The sequence below is a fragment of the Trichechus manatus genome, unplaced genomic scaffold (genome assembly GCF_000243295.1).
Source record: "Trichechus manatus latirostris isolate Lorelei unplaced genomic scaffold, TriManLat1.0 scaffold00011, whole genome shotgun sequence".
In the NCBI taxonomy this organism is placed as follows: domain Eukaryota; kingdom Metazoa; phylum Chordata; class Mammalia; order Sirenia; family Trichechidae; genus Trichechus; species Trichechus manatus.
This window is the reverse complement of record NW_004443947.1, coordinates 6,458,381-6,477,191: the sequence shown is the minus strand read 5'-3', so window position 1 is coordinate 6,477,191 and position 18,811 is coordinate 6,458,381. Positions and strand designations below refer to the sequence as shown.

The 18,811-nt window shown below is 42.5% G+C and overlaps 1 protein-coding gene across 1 annotated transcript in view; it reads left to right on the top strand.

Moving 5' to 3' along the window:
- Window positions 1-7,274, top strand: part of ATP6V0E1 (ATPase H+ transporting V0 subunit e1) — a 44,346-nt gene extending 37,072 nt beyond the window's left edge. The window contains exon 4 of the mRNA XM_004371190.2: window positions 6,773-7,274. The gene's annotated coding sequence lies outside the window, so the exon portion shown is untranslated. The remainder of the gene's footprint in view (window positions 1-6,772) is intronic.
- The last annotated feature ends 11,537 nt before the right edge of the window (window positions 7,275-18,811 follow it).

The following is an 18,811-nucleotide window of genomic DNA, read 5'->3' as shown; positions in this document are numbered from 1 at the left end:
TTTTCTTGTATTTTTAATCAGTTACATTATTATTCTTTTTTACGCTCAATTGTCCTACCTTTGGCCTATGGGAGCCTATTGAGGCTGGCTTCTTTTTCCTTTTGACAGACACCTTAGCCCTGGTGGTACAGTGGTTAAGAGCTCAGCTGCTAACCAGAAGGTCAGCAGTTCGAATCCATCAGCTGCTCCTTGGAAACCCTGGGGTAGTTCTACTCTGTCCTATAGAGTTGCTATGAGTTGGAATCCATTCGACGGCAACGGGTTTGGTTTTTTTCAGTTAGTCTTTGATAGTTTCTTTACTTTCTGGCCACGTCAAGATGGCCCACACCCCTCCTGTGTGTTTCGTGCCCTGACTTGGAATCAGTCGTTCTGTTCCACTGCTTTCTACATTTCTCCCTAAAGGAAGCCTGGTTCACTAGTGAGTCCTCAAGCCCAGCTGACCCTGGTTCCTATCAGTGGGAGTGGTATTTACAAAGTCAAGCTCTGATTGCCAAGTGTGTTCATTGATGCTGGGATGTTGCTTCTCAGCCTCTTCAGTGACCAGAGCCAGAAAATATGTATTTTTCAAAAGAAAAATCACTAGTTTATGTTACTATGTCTAATTCAAATTTAACATTACAGGGTTTCTACTTAACTTCTTTGGTTTTTTACTTGAACCTCTTTCACGTATGCTGGAAATCTTGGTTCCTAACAACAGTAACTTAATTACTTTCATTATCCTACAATATGTAAAAAAAAATTTCAGAATAATACCAATATAACTACTAACTATAAGTTTATTGAATACAGTTGAAGATTTTTACACAACTTTATTTGCCCTTAGAACAAATAAGGAACAAAATGCTGTTTTCTAAAGTCTCTTGAGATAATTATTTCCTCTAGTGGTTATGTCCCAACTTGATATACAGTTAGATTAAGTTGTTTTATTTTGTGTTCAGTGTATAGTAGTTTATTTGCTGTTATTTTTTGAATACATAAAACATATTTCCAAAGTTAAAATTATAAACAAGAATATCCAGAGAAGTCTATCCTCCCAGTGTTTCTTTTTTGCCATTATAAGCAAATACATACATATATATATTTGTATCCTCCTCCCCCCACACACAGCTGTTACAGAAAAGATATATACTGTTTTATACCTTGGTTTTTCACTGAGCAATATATCCTAGAGATTGCTCTGTATCAATATATAGAGATTGTCCTCATTTTTTTTTAAAGTCATTGATGTCCTTGTGGGTTGTTGCCAGTCTTCTGCTGTTACTGATAAAGCCACAGTGCCATCTTGTGCATAAAACATTTTATATTTTTGTGAGTGATCTTTGGGGCAGACTCCTTGAAAATGAACTTTTGGGGTTAAAGGCATATGTAATTTGCCTGACTCTTCCTACCTTCCCTTCCATAGGGACTGAACCGTTTTTGCATTCTCGCCAGCAATGTATGAGAGTGCTTGCTTCTCCCCAGCCTGGACTTTGACCAATATGATAGGTAAACAGCGTTCTTTCCCCTTAGAGTTCTGTCTTTGCCCAAAGGGGTTTTGATTTCCTTAGATTTTTATCAGACTCATATAATTTTTTTTTTAACCTGCCTTTTTCATCAGGTTCTCCTGTCTTCTACCCTACCTTTCAGGTAAAGTGAATGCTAAGTGAGGATGTTGATTGGGATTTAAAGCTGGCAATTCCAGGCCTCCGTGTTGGGTGAATTCCAGCATTGCCTTTCACTTAACTTGTATGAGCCTTATTTCCTCCTGTGGCAGCACTGGCTACCCAGTCCTGAAGAGCTTTCAGTGGCCCAGTGTTTTCAGTCTCGTGTCTCTGTTAACTACTGACTAGTTCCTAACATTTGCACTCTGGTCCACAGCACAGACGCAGACTTCTTGAAACCCTCATATGAAAGGTTGTTCCTTTAAAAGCAAAATGCCAGGAAGTAGGGGGGCACAGGAGGCCACCGCCAGGTGAACCCTAATTGCAAACAGCTCATCATACCTATTCTGCATTCAAAATAGCGATTACAGTTGTACTGTAACTCTAGGACTTCAGAGTCATCACACCAAGGGATCTGATCTCGTCTAGCATTAGAGCAGACATAACTTTTAAGACAGGACCTCACTTGTCTTGGTGGTAAAATGAAAAGACTGAGCTAAATCCCCTTCGAACTTTAAATGTTTACACAATGGTAAGATGATAAAGGAGTGCCAAAGCCAGATTTGGGCCTGTCTTCATCTGATAAGAAAGAAGCCCTTCTGGATACCGATGGGGTAATTTGAAAATCAGAAACCCCCCCAAGTTTTTCAGTGTTTGATTTTGTACATGTTATCTGTAAGACGCCAGATGTGGAGAGTGGAGATGTAAGCCAGACATGGCTTTCAGCCAGGGAAAGTGTGAAACAGTCATGAAGGCTTTAGAATAATTTTACACAGATGAAATTGAATTGACTTGAATGACATTCTTACCTAGCTGATCTTCTGTTAATCACTTTAATTGCCATGATTTTCTTTCATGTATTGAAAAACTGAACCACAGTTATTGATGATAGGGTTCAGTTGTAGCACATGTATTTATTGGCTGGCAGTCTTGCCCAGTACTCCTAAGAACAGTGCTTACTTCTTTTCTGCCCCCCTGCCAGCCTTGTGTGCTTCCCCTAGATCCTTAAATGTAACTTTAGATGGACGTAGACCTGCTACAACAAGGTTGCTGGTTTTGTCGCAGTCTCATTTTCCTACAGCCTTGGGGGTTGTGATGCTAGTATGGAATCTCCTTGAAGTGGATTTGGTTTCAGATCCAGTGTCCTGTTACGTTAGTTGTTTTACCACACCATCGTAATATGGTACCTCCCCACCCAAAAAAAAAAACAATGGCTGTTGAGTCGATTTCGACTTGTGGCGACCCCATGCGTTTCAGAGTTGAACTATACATAGGGCTTTAAATGGCTGTGACCTTTTGGAAGGAGATCTCCAGACCGTTCTTCCAAGGTGCCTCTGGGTGAATTTGAGCCGCCAACCTTTCAGTTAGTAGCCAAGTGCTTTAAGTGCTTTGAATCCACCCAGAGGCACGTCGGAAGAAAGGCCTGGTGATCTACTTCTGAAAGATCACAGCCATGAAAACGCAATGGAGAACAGTTCTGCTCTGACACACATGGGGTCACCATGAGTTGGAATCAACTGGGCAACAACTGGTTTTTGGTTTTGTTTTTTTAAATTATTATTATATATGTTACAACTATCTGGTTTCCAGCCATCTTAAAGAGCAGAAATTCTATTTTATTACGAAGTGTGGAGAGGAATAAAAGGGTATTGGTAATAGACCTCTCCCCTGTGGGAACTCTTCTTCTGTGCATTCCAGAAATATCTGAGTGCTTATGATGTAAATGATACTGAGAGGAGATTTCAAAGAAGGCTGTGGGCTCTGAAGGGGCTCTTAGTCTGTTGGGGGAGGGGGGTGGAATGAAGGCACACAGGTGAAAAGTTAAACAGTACAGGGAGTTTTGTGATTAAAGAGCAGTATCCTTAATCTGAGTTTTCTTCACACAGCTCTGGCTGGATAGTCTTCTCTGCCACTTCAAACTCAGCCATGTTTCAGTTTCGGTTCCTGATATCATAGTTTTCTCTGTCCCTTAGGGTCAGAACCTAGCCAGTCTCTTCCTTTCCTCCTCCTCGAATCCAGTTGATCCTATTATTATGTCTCTTAAGTCTGCCTTTCCTTTACATTCCTCATTCGAGCACCCTGATTTCTGACCCAGATCACTGAAGCTCTGAATTATGAGAGCTACTCCTGGTCTGATCTCCATGTCTCTACAGTCTGTCTACCAGACAGCACCCTGTTTGTCTTCCTGATGGAGCACTTCCTGAAACAGATCATTGCTGTCCAGGGAAGCCTTCAGTAGTTCTCCATGGGCTGTAGCAGGGTTTTTTATCCTGAGGCCCCTGACTTCAGTGGGTACCTGTTGCTGTCAAGTCAATTCCGACTCGTAGCGACCCTATAGGACAGAGTAGAACTGCTCCATAGGGTTTCCAAGGAGTAGCTGGTGGATTCAAACTGCTGACCTTTTGGTTAGCAGCTGAGCTCCTACCTACTGCGCCACCAGGGCTCCCTTAGTGGGTACATGCCCCTTGAAATGCTGTGTAAAATATTGTAAGCACGTAGCTTCTGTTGACTTTTGTTAGAGTCACCAAAGATCCCATGAGCCACGAAAGACAAGACCAGTAATCTGTAGGCTCTGTCCAACTTTCTAACTTGGCGATCAAGGCCTTCCCAGCCTGCCCGCACCCTACCATACAGACTTCCTGGAATCTAACTACTTTCCTCCACAACCTATTGGTCCCAGCCTTACTATTTTGATACTTAATTACTTACGTTCCCCTGCCTTTCATTACCCTACTATATTCATTAATTTAATAAACAGATTAGTAAACACACTATTCTGTGAACATTTCTTGTTCTTTCTTGCCTCACCTCACCCATTTTCTCTTAATTTTTCTGATGTTTTCTGTTTCAGTGTCCAGCTCCCAAACCTTTAAACTTCTTTTCCTGGCCATTTTGTTTCAAAGTGATTTCTTCCACCCCTAAAAGCATTTAGCTTTCCACTTTATGCGATTCATTTGGTACATTGCCTTAAATTGCTGGATACACATACCATTTTTGTACTTAGAGGTCCCTGGGTGGTGCAGTTTGTGCTCTTCTACTAACCTAAAGGTTGGCAGTTTAGACTACCCAGTGACACCATGGAAGAAAGGCCTGGCAATCTGCTTCCATAAAGATTACAGCCAGGAAAACCCCACGGAGCAGTTCTACTCTAACACGTGGGGTTGCCATGAGTCAGAATCAGCTCAATGGCAATGGGTTTGGTTTTGTGTGCTTAACTACAAGGAGCCCTGGTGGCACAGTGGTTAAAAGTGCTGGACTGCCAACTCGAAAGTCAGCAGTTTGAACCTACCAGCTGCTCCACAGGATAAACATGTGGCAGTCTGCTTCCATAAAGATTTACAGCCTTGGAAACCCTATGGGGCAGTTCTGCTCTGTCCTGTAGGATTGCTGTGAGTCTTCTGACTCGGCAGCAGTGGGTTTGGTTTGGGTTTTGGTGCTTGACTGCGTCTTGTAGTTAGTTCTCTACTATATATATATCTTACACATAGTAAAGAAGAAATTTTTTGCACATATATCTGAAATGAAAACATAAAGGTAAAAATGAAGCCTAATTTATGTATCCTTTAAAAAATACTCAGCTTTTCCTGAACAGGGTTCCTGGTTCTGGTCTTAATATTTTTATGTCGTCATCATTCTCAGCTTTATCTGATCCTTAGTGATTCCTTTATTTTACAAAATGAGTACATAAGCCCTTTGGTTGGGTTCTCCACTCCCACCCCCGAAACAGCAATTTGATATCAGATATGGTTAGAATATATGCTGCCTTAATTCACTCCAAAATCAAACCACAAGACCATGTCATCTAACATAATGCTCATTCCCATTTATTTTAAACTGGCATCATTGAACTTGAGTGAAAATTATCCCCTGTTGGGTTTGGGTTTTCAAGTGAAGATGCAGTTTTCCCTTTTATGATTGTTCATTGGTCAAAAAAAAAAAAAAGGCTACAAGATGAATAAGTCTAATCAGTATCTTCTTAATAGAAAATAAACACAAAACATCTGTATTCACACTTTAGTATGCTCAAGTGAAATTTATAATCTGAACCGAGGTTTGTGCAGAGCGACTTTGCGGCCCGCCTCCCGAGAGGAACAGAAAATGATAATTAGAGTAAAAGGTTTTTTTGAAGCTTTCAGACTACAAGAAAGCAGTGGCTCTGATAATTGCCCGTCCCTGGCCTGATGTGGTTATTTTCCTAGTACATTGTAAAAATGGTCTCTAATTACATCTGAAATTGGATTTATTTGTTTGCAGTGTCTGCCTTAGTGGGTCTTTAAAAGTCTGGGGCTGTCCACCATGGAGTTTGCATCAATGACTTAGCAGCTGACTCATGTCCATTTCTGAGCACTCTAGACCCTGGGCTGGGAAGCCTTCAGTTTTACCACACTGAACTGTGAATTCTTCTGGTTGTGCCCACTGATTTGAAAAACCTAAAGAGCCCATGAGATCTCTCTACAGGCTGTTGGAACTTCAGTCTTGCCAGACCTGCCTGCCCTAAACCATATCTCATCTGAGTTTAACTAACTCCCTCCCCTCAACCACTGCTAGCGGTTCAATGTGTGAAGCTACCTATTTTAAATATTTGCTAGCTTTGCAAGGGTGGTGTTGCAGCTTTATGCTTCTAGAAAAAGAAATCCTCATTTGTCACCTAGATTTGTAGTCACGAGAATGGCAAGCAAATGGGGAGTACTCATGAGTACCAAGACCAAGGACAAGGAATCTGCCCTTTTAGGAGTCTGACACTAGAGAAAAGCTCGCTCTTCCTGCGGTAACCTTACTTCTTGCCATAAGAAGGTAAGAGAAAAATACAGATTCTTGAAACTGAAATAAAGTCATTAAAGTCATTAGATTCCGGTGCCATTAGTCAGCTCCGCTCTTCCTGCTTTCTGTAACACAGTCAGCCCAGTGTTTGTGATCCTCAGTTTAGCAGTGTCCTTGGTAATTGGTCTTGTTGGCACAACCCAGCAAAACCTACCCAAACATGCAATTTTATTGAGCCTACTTTTCATTCAGGTATTTGTTGAACACCTACATATTTTGAATTATTGGCCTGATTAACTTTCTTGATGTTAACTTCTCCTGCTCCTGAGGAAGGTGCAAGGACCAGTTACTAGAATGGTTTTGTTTTGCAGGTCACGAAGAGAATTCCTCCAGATGCATAATCACCTCCAAACCCAGACCACCTTCCTTGAGTTGCCTCTTTGTGCATCAGTTGCCTTAAACATTCACATCACATTTGAATGTCTTATTCTAAAATGCAGTATTTTTTCTGTCACCTTTTTTACACTTTCGAATGATGTGCCTACTTAACCTAAACTGTGCTGACCACCCAAAATGTTATGCACTCTTCTGAGATAGAAGATGCTAATCTTCAAAGAAATACGTCTCCCTCTCCTTGGAACCTGTGGATTTGAAGACGGCCCCTGCCTCTTCATGCCATGACAGTCAGCAGAGTGTTTAAGACCTGTGCAGAAATGACTTCAAGGCAGAAACGACTCCAGCGGGGCGGTCAGTCGGAGAGCATGTTCAGAGGGAACATCTGTCCCAACGTGATGGAATTACACCAAACTATATTTTTAGAATGAATTTCTTATTTCTGCCATCTTTTAGAATAAATTATTTTTCTGTCCTCTATGGAAATCTGGTTTTGATGTTTGTAAAGCTCATTTTTATAAACATTTCTATCTCTAAATAATGCCTTTAAAAAAAAAGATTTTGTAGTCTAAACTTAGGTTGGATGCATGAACTTGGCCGTATAGTTTAACACGCCTGAAGAGACTGGTAAGTACTTTTCTTAAGCGTTCAGTAAACATCTGAGTGCCGACTGTAGGCAAGGCACTGGAGGAATCAATGATGTGTAAATTTGGATCCCTGCAAGTTCAAGAGCTGATATGCTATTTGGAGAGATAAGGTAAATGTACATGGGACTATAATACAAGGCCATGTTGGGCTGTTGTCTGTAGAAGGGGGTAATGGTGGTGAGCAGGTGGAGGATAATACCAGCCTCCGGGACCAGGCAGCAGTTCCTTGCTACCATCCCACCCTCAGAAATGGACTGAAGAACTCCAGAGTAATTTAAAAGCCCTGGGGCAGGGGGCAGTAATTTTGTGTTTTAGTAGCAGGTACCTCAATAATTCACTAACTGGGGCTTAATTAGTTTTCAGAAATTAAAATGGATCTAAATTTTCACCAGCTCATGCTTTTTGACAGCCAGCCAAGAATGGATTTCCTGTTTTGCAATTTGTACTTTTCTAACCCTCCCAAAGTGTCTGAACTCATTGCTTTGCTATTCTTAAGACCAAAGCAAGTTTCAAGTTGAAGTGACTCTCCTGCTTTCATTTCTGTCTTTCCATGCTTTACTTTCATTTTGAACTTTTTCTGAGAGTAAGGCAACTCCATACTTTACATTTCCAGCAAAAGGCCTTCTTTAGCTAATCTCATGGAATTCCTAGAACACAGGATATGAAGTTAAGGGCCCATCATGGTATAGGCTAACCCCATCATTTTACAGAGAAGGAATCTGAGCCAAGAGAAGTAAAATTTCTTGCTGAGTTTGACACAGCTGGTCAGAGGCAGACTGGGGAGTAGGATCCAAGTTTCCTAATTTCCACCCTAGAGCACTCTTCACTTGCTGTCAGGAGCCAACTCTGAGTCTAAGGTGGGAGGGAAGAGTCTCCCATTGTGGATGACCAAGTTGTCTCCCAAAGCAACTTCCATGAGCCTTAATATTGGCCATCTAAGGAAGCAAAACCATGGAACAAATGCAGGTGGTTACTGTCGGTGCATAAAGATGCCACAGACTTTGAGCCCTGACCACGTGGGGAAGTGTGACTCCAGTGCAGCTGTGTACCCGATTCTTCAAGTCAGGACCTGCAGCACATTGTCACTGGGGGTCCGGCTGAAACCTTCCCAATGCCCACCCTGGACTATGGTAATGAATTTGCTTTCCAGCAGCCCACAATTAGGCAATGTTTTTGGAAGCTGAGCCTCATGATGGCCTTAATGTAGTAGCTCTTCCCTTGAGTGTTGCTTTTTCCTGTCTTGAGTTCAGTGTACAGCTAAATCAGGAGCCCCCCACCCCCACCCCAGGTTCAGTGCAGGAGATCTTAGCTGCGGCATACTTTGCAGCAGTAATAGAGGGCAGCCTTGAGGTCTCTTGCCATTGATGCTCATGGCTTGGCACATTTCCAATTTGATGTCATACTTCTAAGCCAGATGTCACAACCCTGGATGATCCAGGTCCCTGAGTTCTACCTTAACCTGTCACATGGTACTGATCCATTTTTATACTTCTCATTTACTCTGAATCAATTAAGTTAGACATTGGGAAGTAAACTGGATTATATTGCTTATTGATGCGCGCTTGGACTAGCTGTTACTTGGCAGGAGTTAATTCCTGAAAACATGAGTAAGGAAGATTAGTGTGTTGACTGCCCATAGCAGTGGGAAGTAGGGGACTTGAGCACTGAAGGGCCTAGTACTGTGGCCAGAAAGGTTTTGATCGCCACTTGGTAGAGAACGTTCTGCTTATTAAGTGTACTAGGGAAATAACAGGCCCTAATAAGGTAGCAGCTCAAGCCTAAACTTAAGGGTTCTCTCCAAACCCTACTGCAACTTCTAATGAGGCCCTAATAGCCTCAGCATAAAGCAGGAACTCATTTCCTAGCCAAACTGGAGATCAAAGACCTCCCATAAGACTGATTGCAAGCTCTTAAAGGCCAAGTATTATGGCTGTGCCACCCCCAAGCTATATCATTATTTGTTGAAATGAGGGAATGATGAAATTGACTCAGATTTTGTGAAGAAAACTTGCCCAGCATGTCACTTAATCCCTGAGCCTCAGCTTTCTCATTTATGTTCTTGATTAAATGCAACAAATATGTAAACTCAGATATATGTTCTCGCCTCACTTTTCTCTTAATAACAACTGTTTCTGTTAAACGTGATTCTGCGTCTGAGATGGATGTTTGTGAATCATATTCCCTTTAACACTTTCCTTGCTCCAGCAGTTGTCTAGGCCCAGATGGAAAGAACTCCATCCTGCCCTATAAAAGGATATTGAAAAATTCCCTCTCCTGCAAAGCCTTTCCAGGTGATCATGGTGTGGCCTTCTGGGAAGAGCATCAGACCAGAAGAAGTCATGGGTTTGCAGTCTTCTTCCATCACTTGCAAGCTGGATAACTTTGGGCAAGTCATTTAGGTTTTGAGCCTCAGTTTTCTCATCTATAAAATGGGAATTGTACCTGCCCTTTTACTGTACAAAGTTGTTATTATCAAATGAGATAGTGGTAGTAAAGATGATTTATAAATTATAATAATACACAAAGGGTATCTTCCAAAGAAATGACTAAATCCATGGAGCCCACTGATAGTACTTAAAGATTGGCCCCAGAATGACAGCCAACTTTTTTTTTTTTTTTTAATTTCTACAAATGGTTTCCCTTTTGATAGTTTTCTGTACTTAGTGGATTACAGAAAGATAAAAGGCACATACCAGGCCCCAGGCTGACACAAAGAGACAGTAGCTTTCTTTGCTGTGCGTTAGAAGTAGCACCTTGTTGCTCGTTTTCTCTAGCAGGCTTTGTAACAATGGTAGGTAGATACTAATCAAGTGGAAATGTTCTGCCATTCTGAAGCAAATTGAAAAATTACTTTAAACTGTTGTTCAGACTCTTGGAAGACTTCGCCTTGGATTTCATCTTCCAAAAATTTGAGTAGTCAATTGCTCTTTTATTAACTGTATTTAAATTTCATTTTTAAATCATATTTAGGTGTTTTTGAATTATTTCATTGCCCCATCCCACTCTGTAAAAGCTCCCCTATATTTGCGAGAACAAATGTAAAATGCAGATGGAGACATAAGCGAAAGTTATGTATTTTTCTACTGCCCTTTTATTTAAACTTTCAAGAGTTGAGTGGAAACAAACTAAGGAGAAAATTCATAATCTTTCAATGTAAAATACCATTGAAAAGGATGTTTATCATGCTACTATTCATTGGAAACAACCTTAATGCCCAGTATAAAACCTGAAAAACCAAACCCGTTGCTGTTGAGTCAAGTCCAACTCATACCGACCCAAAATAAGGAGATGCCTAAATCAGTCATGCTGCATCTAAGTGAAGGAATATCATGGTGCATTTAAAAATTTTTTTTTTTCTAAATACGTGCCTAGAAAAGAGATTGAAAAGACAATAAAACCGTTGTTGCTTGGCCCTGGATAGTAATTACAGATGATCTCAATTTTGTATTTTCAGTATTTTCTCCAATGAAAACGTAATACTTTAGTTAAGAAAAAACAGTTACTTCAATAACAAAGGATAATACTTAGAATATTAAGTGAAAAAAAAAAGGATTTTAAATGTATGTACATAGAAATGTGCTTAAACACGAACATAGGAAAAAGCCCTTGCAGGAAATGGACCAAAATGTTGATAGTGATTATCTTCCAGTGTTGATACTGCAGGTATTTTTTGTTTTCTCTTTTACAACTTTGTTTTCCAAGTTTCCCGCAAAGAGAATGTGTTACTTTTATAATTTAAAAAAAAAAAAGTGTTTTGGGGGACCATTGTCAGAATAGTATTGGTAGTTCCATCAAACGTTATATAACACACACCAAAAAAAAAAACCAAAACAAAACCAGATGCCGTGGAGCTGATTCCAACTCACGATGACCCTGTTAAAACGCTGAGACCATTCTGAATCAATGGAAATGAGTGAGTTCACACAGACATTCTGGTTAACTGTTGTGCACCCTGTGTTTCAGAGTGCAGATCATTCCGATTATACAACTCGAGTCTCCTTTGTATAGGTGCTAACAGTGAAGACATGATGAAGAGGGAGCATTGATTTTGATTCTGTACACAGAAAAGTGGAAGCCTGGGGTATTAAATGTTCTGGGTTCCCCACTGTGCTTCCACTCCCAACTGCTCCAAGCCAGTCTTTCATTTAGGCTGTTGGACTGCTTCAGTTTGAACCCCATCCTTATGAAATGTATTGGCCCTTTTTTCCAACTCCCACTCACCCCTTCCCCCCACCCCCACCCTGGTCAACTCCAAAACGCGGGGGTATTTTAGTAGCTAAGGATGCTCAGCTACTAATACTGCCACCCACATGAATCCAGGCAGAAGTCTATTTAAATTGCTATCAGGATTTGACATGGTTTCCATAGTTTCTTTACGCTGTCCAAAGTGTGGTACTATTGTGGGTTGCCACACAAAAACGGAACAAGTGAAGCAGATGTTTTGTAAAAAGTAAACACTATATTTGAGGAAGCATGAGTTAAGAAGCTAAAGAACTATTTTTTCATGCCACAAAAGTTTTTCAACAACCTTCAGTGCTTGTGTTCAGCTCCTATTCTTTGTGGTAATGCTAGCTGCATGAGATGGTGGTGGATAAGCAAGAGAGACTCAGCCCCCGACCTCATGGAGCTTAGAGTTCAGCAGGGAACACAATTAAACAATAATGATAAGAGATTTATACTGTACTGGTGCTTCTCAAATGTTAATGTGCAAATCCCCTGGGGATAGTGTTAAAAAGCAGATTCTGATGACATGGGGGTGGGGATAATGAGTCTGCATTTCCCACAAGCTCCCAGCCTGTGCTGCTGGCCCGTGCATGGACTACACCATAGGAAGGTGCTGTGTTTTAGGAAGCACAGGTTGCCGGGTAAGAACACTAGAAACTATAAACTAATGGTGGAGGAAAGGCTTCTTGAAGGAAATGACCTTTAAGCATAGATCCAAAAGATAAAAGGCAAAGAGGAGTGGCTGAGGTGTTCTGGGCAGATCAGTGATGAAGTTGTTGTGTCCTGGATTATGGTAACGGAAATGAAGTCAGAGGAGTGGATAAATAGGAGTGATATTTATTAGCTCATACAGATCAAGTTCTTTGATTGGTTGGACGGGGGGCGGGGGGAGTCAAGGGTTACACGCAATTCCCAGCTGGGCAGATGATGGAGCCATGTCACTGAGATGGGGGCACAGAGAACACAGCAGTCTTGGGGATACAGTGATGAACTCTGTTTTGGACAGTTAGTTTGCAGGTGCCCGAAGTCTCCGCATAGCGCTACCCTGTGGACAATTATTTTATGGGTCTGGAGGTGAAGAAGGAGGACTGGCTGGAGATGGAGGTACAGGGCACCAGCATAGAAATAACTGGAGCTGTGAATGTGGGTAAGGGGGCCAGGAAGAGGAAATGTAGAGTGAGAAGAAAGAGCGGGTCTAGGTTGGAGACCTGAGGAGCACTTACACTGAAGGGGTGTGCAGAGGAAGAGGAAAAGTCTGTAAAGGAGACCTGTTGTAAGCAGCCATGGCTTGGAGAACTGTCAGCACCACCCTCACCTCCAGCTTACTAAGCAGCTCTACTAAGCAGTAGAATGCTTGCCTTCCATGCAGGAAACCTTGTGTGCAACCATCACCCGTCTGTCAGTGGAGGTTTGCGTGTTGCTATGATGCTGAACAGGTTTCAGTGGAGTTTACAGACTAAGAAGCTAGGAAGAAAGGCCTGGTGACTGACTTCTGAAAATCAGCCATTGAAAACCCTATGGATCACAGCAGTCTGATTCTCAACCACCCATGGGCAGGGTGCAGGACCAGGTGGCACTTCATTCCATTGTGCCATGAGTTAGGGTCAACTTCAAGGCAGCTAACAACAACAGGGCTGACTTCGCAGATGCCCCAAAAGGTCACCTGATTATTTAATTTTATAATCCCTTCCATTAAGAAGCCAATAGATTCCCTAACAATGAGGCCAGAGGCCTTTTGGGGAACCCTAAACCAACTGGGAATGAGCAGGTCGTGAAGGTCCATCTGGCTTCAAAATGAATTTCCAGCCATCCTAAGGATTTCCAAAACGCCTCCCACCTCCCACATCTCCTTTGCAATTTCTAATCCCCTGTCTTTCCAGCTGACCACAAACAGCAAAACTACTAGTTTGTTTCTTCTCAGAGGGCCCTTCTTTTTATTACCTTCTTCTGCCTGGAAAAGGAACCCTGGTGGCACAGTGATTAAGTGCTTGGCTACTAACAGAAAGGTCTGCAGTTTGAGCCCACCTGGCAATTTGCTCCCATAAAGATTACAGATTAAGAAATCCTATGGGGCAGTTGTACCCTGCCCTATAGGGTCTCTATGAGTCGCATCGACTTGAGGGCAACGGGTTTGGCTTTCTGCCTGGAACACCTCGAACCCTTCTGAAGCCCAGAGCCAGATCTCAGGGACCAGGCCCTGGAGGCACTTTCCCACCTCCTTCCCTTCCCAAGGTGTAGACCCTCTGGATTCCCACAGCAACCCAGAGAGCTCATTGAGAGTCTGCTTGGAAACAGTCCTGTGGGAGTTTGTCTGAAAGGGACCAGCTTTCACATGCACATTTTGTAAATTCCAATCTCCAGATAGTGATTATGCTTAAAGCAGGGAAACAGCTGTATGACTTAGAGTTCTACAAACAATACCTGCAGGCCAACCTCGGAATGAGGCTGCTTAGAAGCTTTGCCCAACCCCACTTGGTTTAATGCTCTGCTTAATAATTTTTGAACAGCGTCTCTGATTTTCATTTTTCACTTGGCCCTGCAAATTATACAGCTGATTCTACATACTTGAGGTGTCCTTTGAACCTCAGGGGGTCCTAACCTGGGAACCACGAATATCTGTAACCCCCGTGGAATCACCTGCAAAATTAGGAGCATGTGTACTTCTGCGTTTTGGAGGGGGGAGCAAGCCTGTGGCTTTCCTCAGACCCCCAGAAAAGTTCAGAACCATTGCTATTAATAATAACAACAATAATAGCAATAGCTAACCTTTACCTACTGCTTCTTGTGTGCCAGACTCTAAGGGCTTCACGTATGTTGCCTTATGTTTCACTGGATTTTAATTGGGTTGTTGTGTGCCCTTGAGTCTATTCTGCCTCGTAGCAACCCTGTATGACAGAGTAGAACTGCCCCATAGGGTTTCCTAGGCTGTAATGTTTACAGGAGCAGATCGCCAGGTCTTTTCTCCCACCAAGCTGCCTGTTTCAGTTAGCAGCCAGTTGAGCGCTTAACTATTGAGCCACCAGGGCTTCTTTTAGTTGGGTTGGGGTGGTGCAAAGAGCGCTACTGCATATTTCCGGGCTTTCTAATATTCCCAACTCCTCTTTTCCCAGCCCAGAGAGGAGACAAAACCACCAACCTGGCCCTCCCTTCTGCATTGATGTTTGCAGGAGCCTAAACCTGTCATTGGAGTCCTTGGGTGGTACAAATGGTTTAGGCTGTCAGCGGCTAACCAAAAGGTTGGAGGTTCGAGTCCACCCAGAGGCACCCTGGAAGAAAGGCCTGGCAATCTACTTCCGAAAAATCAGCCATTGAAAACCCTATGGAGCGCAGTTTTACTCCGACACACATTGGGTCACCATGAGTCAGAATTGGCTCCACAGCAACTTTTTTTTTTAAGCCTGCCATTACCCCATTATTAGGAAGAGGGAGAACCACCCACTACTTTGGCCCAATCTCTACTTCAATTCCCACCATGACTCCCATTTTTTCCAAAATTAGCTTCCTTCTTGGCCAAGCTGGGGAGAGTGGTGGGATAAGTGGGCAAGAGGTCCCTTGTGTAGGGCTGACTGGTTATACGGGCACAGGGACAGAGCTGTAGCCAGCTGACCACAACTCCTACAGCCGGAATCTCTTTGGCTTTAGCAGCCCAGGTTGGCAGGGAGCAGGTGCCCTCAGAGTCTATGTGGAAAGGCAGGTAGCCCTACAGGAGTCTAGGTGAGTACTGAGCTATGGGGGTTGAATACTCAGGAGGGTACTTGGCTCTTCCTCCTGATACTTCCTCTCCTAACGCAGAGTAGAATCTACAATTGGTGTTCAGGTATGTTAATGAATTTTATGCTCTACTGTGACTGCGGAGGGTCAATACAGTTGTAGAATGTTGCACCGATTTATCTCACATATCTCACTCTTGGGAAAACAAGACGAAAACTCAAAACTGGTGGCCATGGTCCCCTGTTCTGCTGCAGCACTGAGGGAAATGTATGAACGTTGTGAACTTGTGTGTCGGCTGGGGAGGGGGGTCTTGGATACACCGAACCCTCTAACTTCATCCCCCATTCTCTAAACTTTTTCTTATTTCTTTAGCAACTTTTCTGAACTGTTTACTTCCTGTATTTGGGAATCCAACTTCACAGTTTTACACCAGATTGGGTCCTTTGGAGGTGCCTCCGTTTGTAGTTCAACAAAGTATTATCATGGCTATCCGTCTTGGTTCCTGTTTCTTATCAATCTGTTCCTCCACTTTCTGTTTTTATCGTCCTGCTTCTGGCCTCACTAACAAAATGTCTTATTGTACCTGTCCTTTGGGAGTCTTTTTCTACAACAAATGCTAGATTGTTCTCCCTCCGTGGCTTCCTAGTTTGCTATCAGTTATCGTTGCTGATACGAACAGTGTGTGTTTAGCCCAGTGCTCACAAAAGAAAGAAGGAAAACAAACAAACAAACAAAAACCCACAGGAACTGTTAGTTGTCCTAGAAGGTTTCAGCCTTAGTGAAAGAGACAAAACAATTTTTACAGGGATGCCACCTCGGAAGATAACTGAAACATAAAACAGCCTGAGTTGGCTTGCTGCCTTGTCTTTGCTGTGTTTCTTTCCCTTCTTCGCCACTGCTTCTCTTCTAAGAAGCTTCCAATCACGTTCCTCCCTAGAAGATGGTGAGTGGGGTCGGGGGAGGAAACTAACACTGTTGAGCACCTATTATGCATCAGGCCCTGCATTTAATCCTTACAACCAACCTATGAGGCTAGTTATTACAGAAATTGAAGAACAGACTGGTTAGTGACTTAACAAGTAAGCTAGCAAGTGGTACTGGAAGGCATATGTGTCTAACTCAAGACCCGTGTTGTTCATAACCAGGCTAGGACTTCCCCTCTTATAAATCCTATTGTTGTAATGTCGGTTTTTCGTGTCTTTCTCCTTCACTAGGCTCTGGGCTCCTCCTGGGCGAGGACTATGTCTTCACTGTGTATATTAGGCACTCAGCAAACGTCAGTTTCTTTACCTGTCTCCCTTTCCCTCCCTTCCTCACCACTAGACACAAGGCTATATATGAGGTCTGGTGAAATTTTGCATTTTCTGTTACTACAAGTATATATTCATGTTTATGCCACTTGATTTAACTGAGGAAATAATATTGGCACTCATGATATGAATAACACAAAGTAGTAAGTACACTAAGTGCTTAGTTGGGTGTTAGAAAGGAGATTAATGAGGGCAGAAATAGACATGGTCTATACACCCCAAGGGGCGCAGGTGGTACAGTGGTTAAGCACTCACCTGCTAAATGAAAGGTCAGTGGTTGGAACCCACCAGTCATTCTGCACCTTCGAGTCAATTCCGACTCATAGCAACCCTATAGGACAGAGTAGAACTACCCCTGTAGGGTTTTCAGGGCCGTAATCTTCACAGAAGCAGACTGCCACATCATCTTTCTCCTGCGAAGTGGCTGGTCGGTTCAAACCATCAGCCTTTTGGTTAGCAGCTAAGTGCTTAACCACTGTGTCACCAGGGCTCCTCCATAAAGATTTCAGCCTTGGAAACTATGGGACAGTTCCACTCTGTCCTATAGGGCTGCTATGAGTCGGAATAGGCTCGGCAGCGATGAGTATATACAGTCCATAAAAGAGGTGGGATCTTGAGCCATGGAGGATGAATAGAATTTGGATATGAGTTTGTTCATTCAGACCATAAGCAGTTACTCACCCTACCCATGGCAGGCCTGGTGCTGGGTATGGGGATGAGGAAGCAGGGTAAATAAGTAAATGACTGACTAGGGAAAGGCATTTGGGAATGAACCTGGTGCTTCCTGGGAGAAATTAAGAAGCTGAGGTTCAGAACTGTCACATAAAGAACACTGTGTGCTATTGAGACGTCAAGGCAGTGGGAAGAACTGGCCTTTCTTCTTCCCCCAGAGAATATTTTTTAGGAGGGATGAATGAAGGATGGGTGCCAATTGCCCATCATCAGTTAGTATCTCTTAGATTCACCCTCAGAAATACTCCAGTCTTATCAGGAAGAAAATTGGTTTTTAAAAGTATTAAAAGGACACAGCTTTTCCTGGAGCTCTTCCAGCTTTGAGTTAATTAATTTCACTTCTGAAGCTGTGAAATCTTAACAGGTCACCGGTTCAGAGGGGTCCAGGAAGAGAACATTTATACTTAAAAGGATAACACTCACTTAAAAGATGTGTACAAGATCATCAGGCAGGGCTCAATCTGTGCTCTAATAAAGACTTACAGTGTAAACTTTACATCGTATAGGAAGTCAGGATCTTTGGTAGCTGCTTTCAGGATGCAGACTCAATGTTAAAGCTGGAAGGATCACAGAGAATATCCAGGTCTAGTTTAGATTCCTCACGGTGAAGAAACTGGAACACAGAGAGGTCAAACCCCTCACTCTGGATCTTATAGTTATTGGTGGTAGAACTCAAATTAGATCTTAGCTCCAAGAACAGTGCTCCAAATGCATCAAGGTTTAAAACAAGTAAAATGTCTACATATATAAAGAATATCTCTGAAAGGATATACAGAGCAGGGGTTGCCTCTGAGAAGGAATTGGGTGGGAAGAGAACAGGAGTGGGAGAGAGACTTAATATTCACTGAATACCATTTTATATGTTTTCAATTTTGTACCAAGTATATTTGTCACCAAATCAAAAATAAATAATTTATTTTTAAAAATTCAGTGGAGTCCTAAGTATCTATTGCTTTGTTGGGGAACCAAACAATGGGGGGGAGGGCAGGGACCATTGCCTCATGTTTGTGTAAAACGTGTTTTTTGAGTCAGACTATCCCAGAATATAAATGATTCCATAAGAGGAAGGTTAAACACCTTGGAAGTGGTGATGCCAGTTGGTTACAACTTTGTGGCTGAAACAAGAAGAGCCTCCTGGACCTCAATCCAGTACTATCCAGGAGTCCCAACTTCCTGCCAACTTTGACTGTAGCAGAAGCTGGCAGGCTAAAACCCACAGAAACAAAAATCAATTAGTCAGTGATTTCATTCACTTCAGAGCAGGATGTAGTTGTTAACAAACCTTGATGGAAAGGTCTCCTTTAGCCAAAATTCTGTCCTTTCCAAGACAACAGAAAATGCAGAAGCAGGAATCCAATGTAATTCACCAGTAAGTGACTTCAATGGGCAAAGC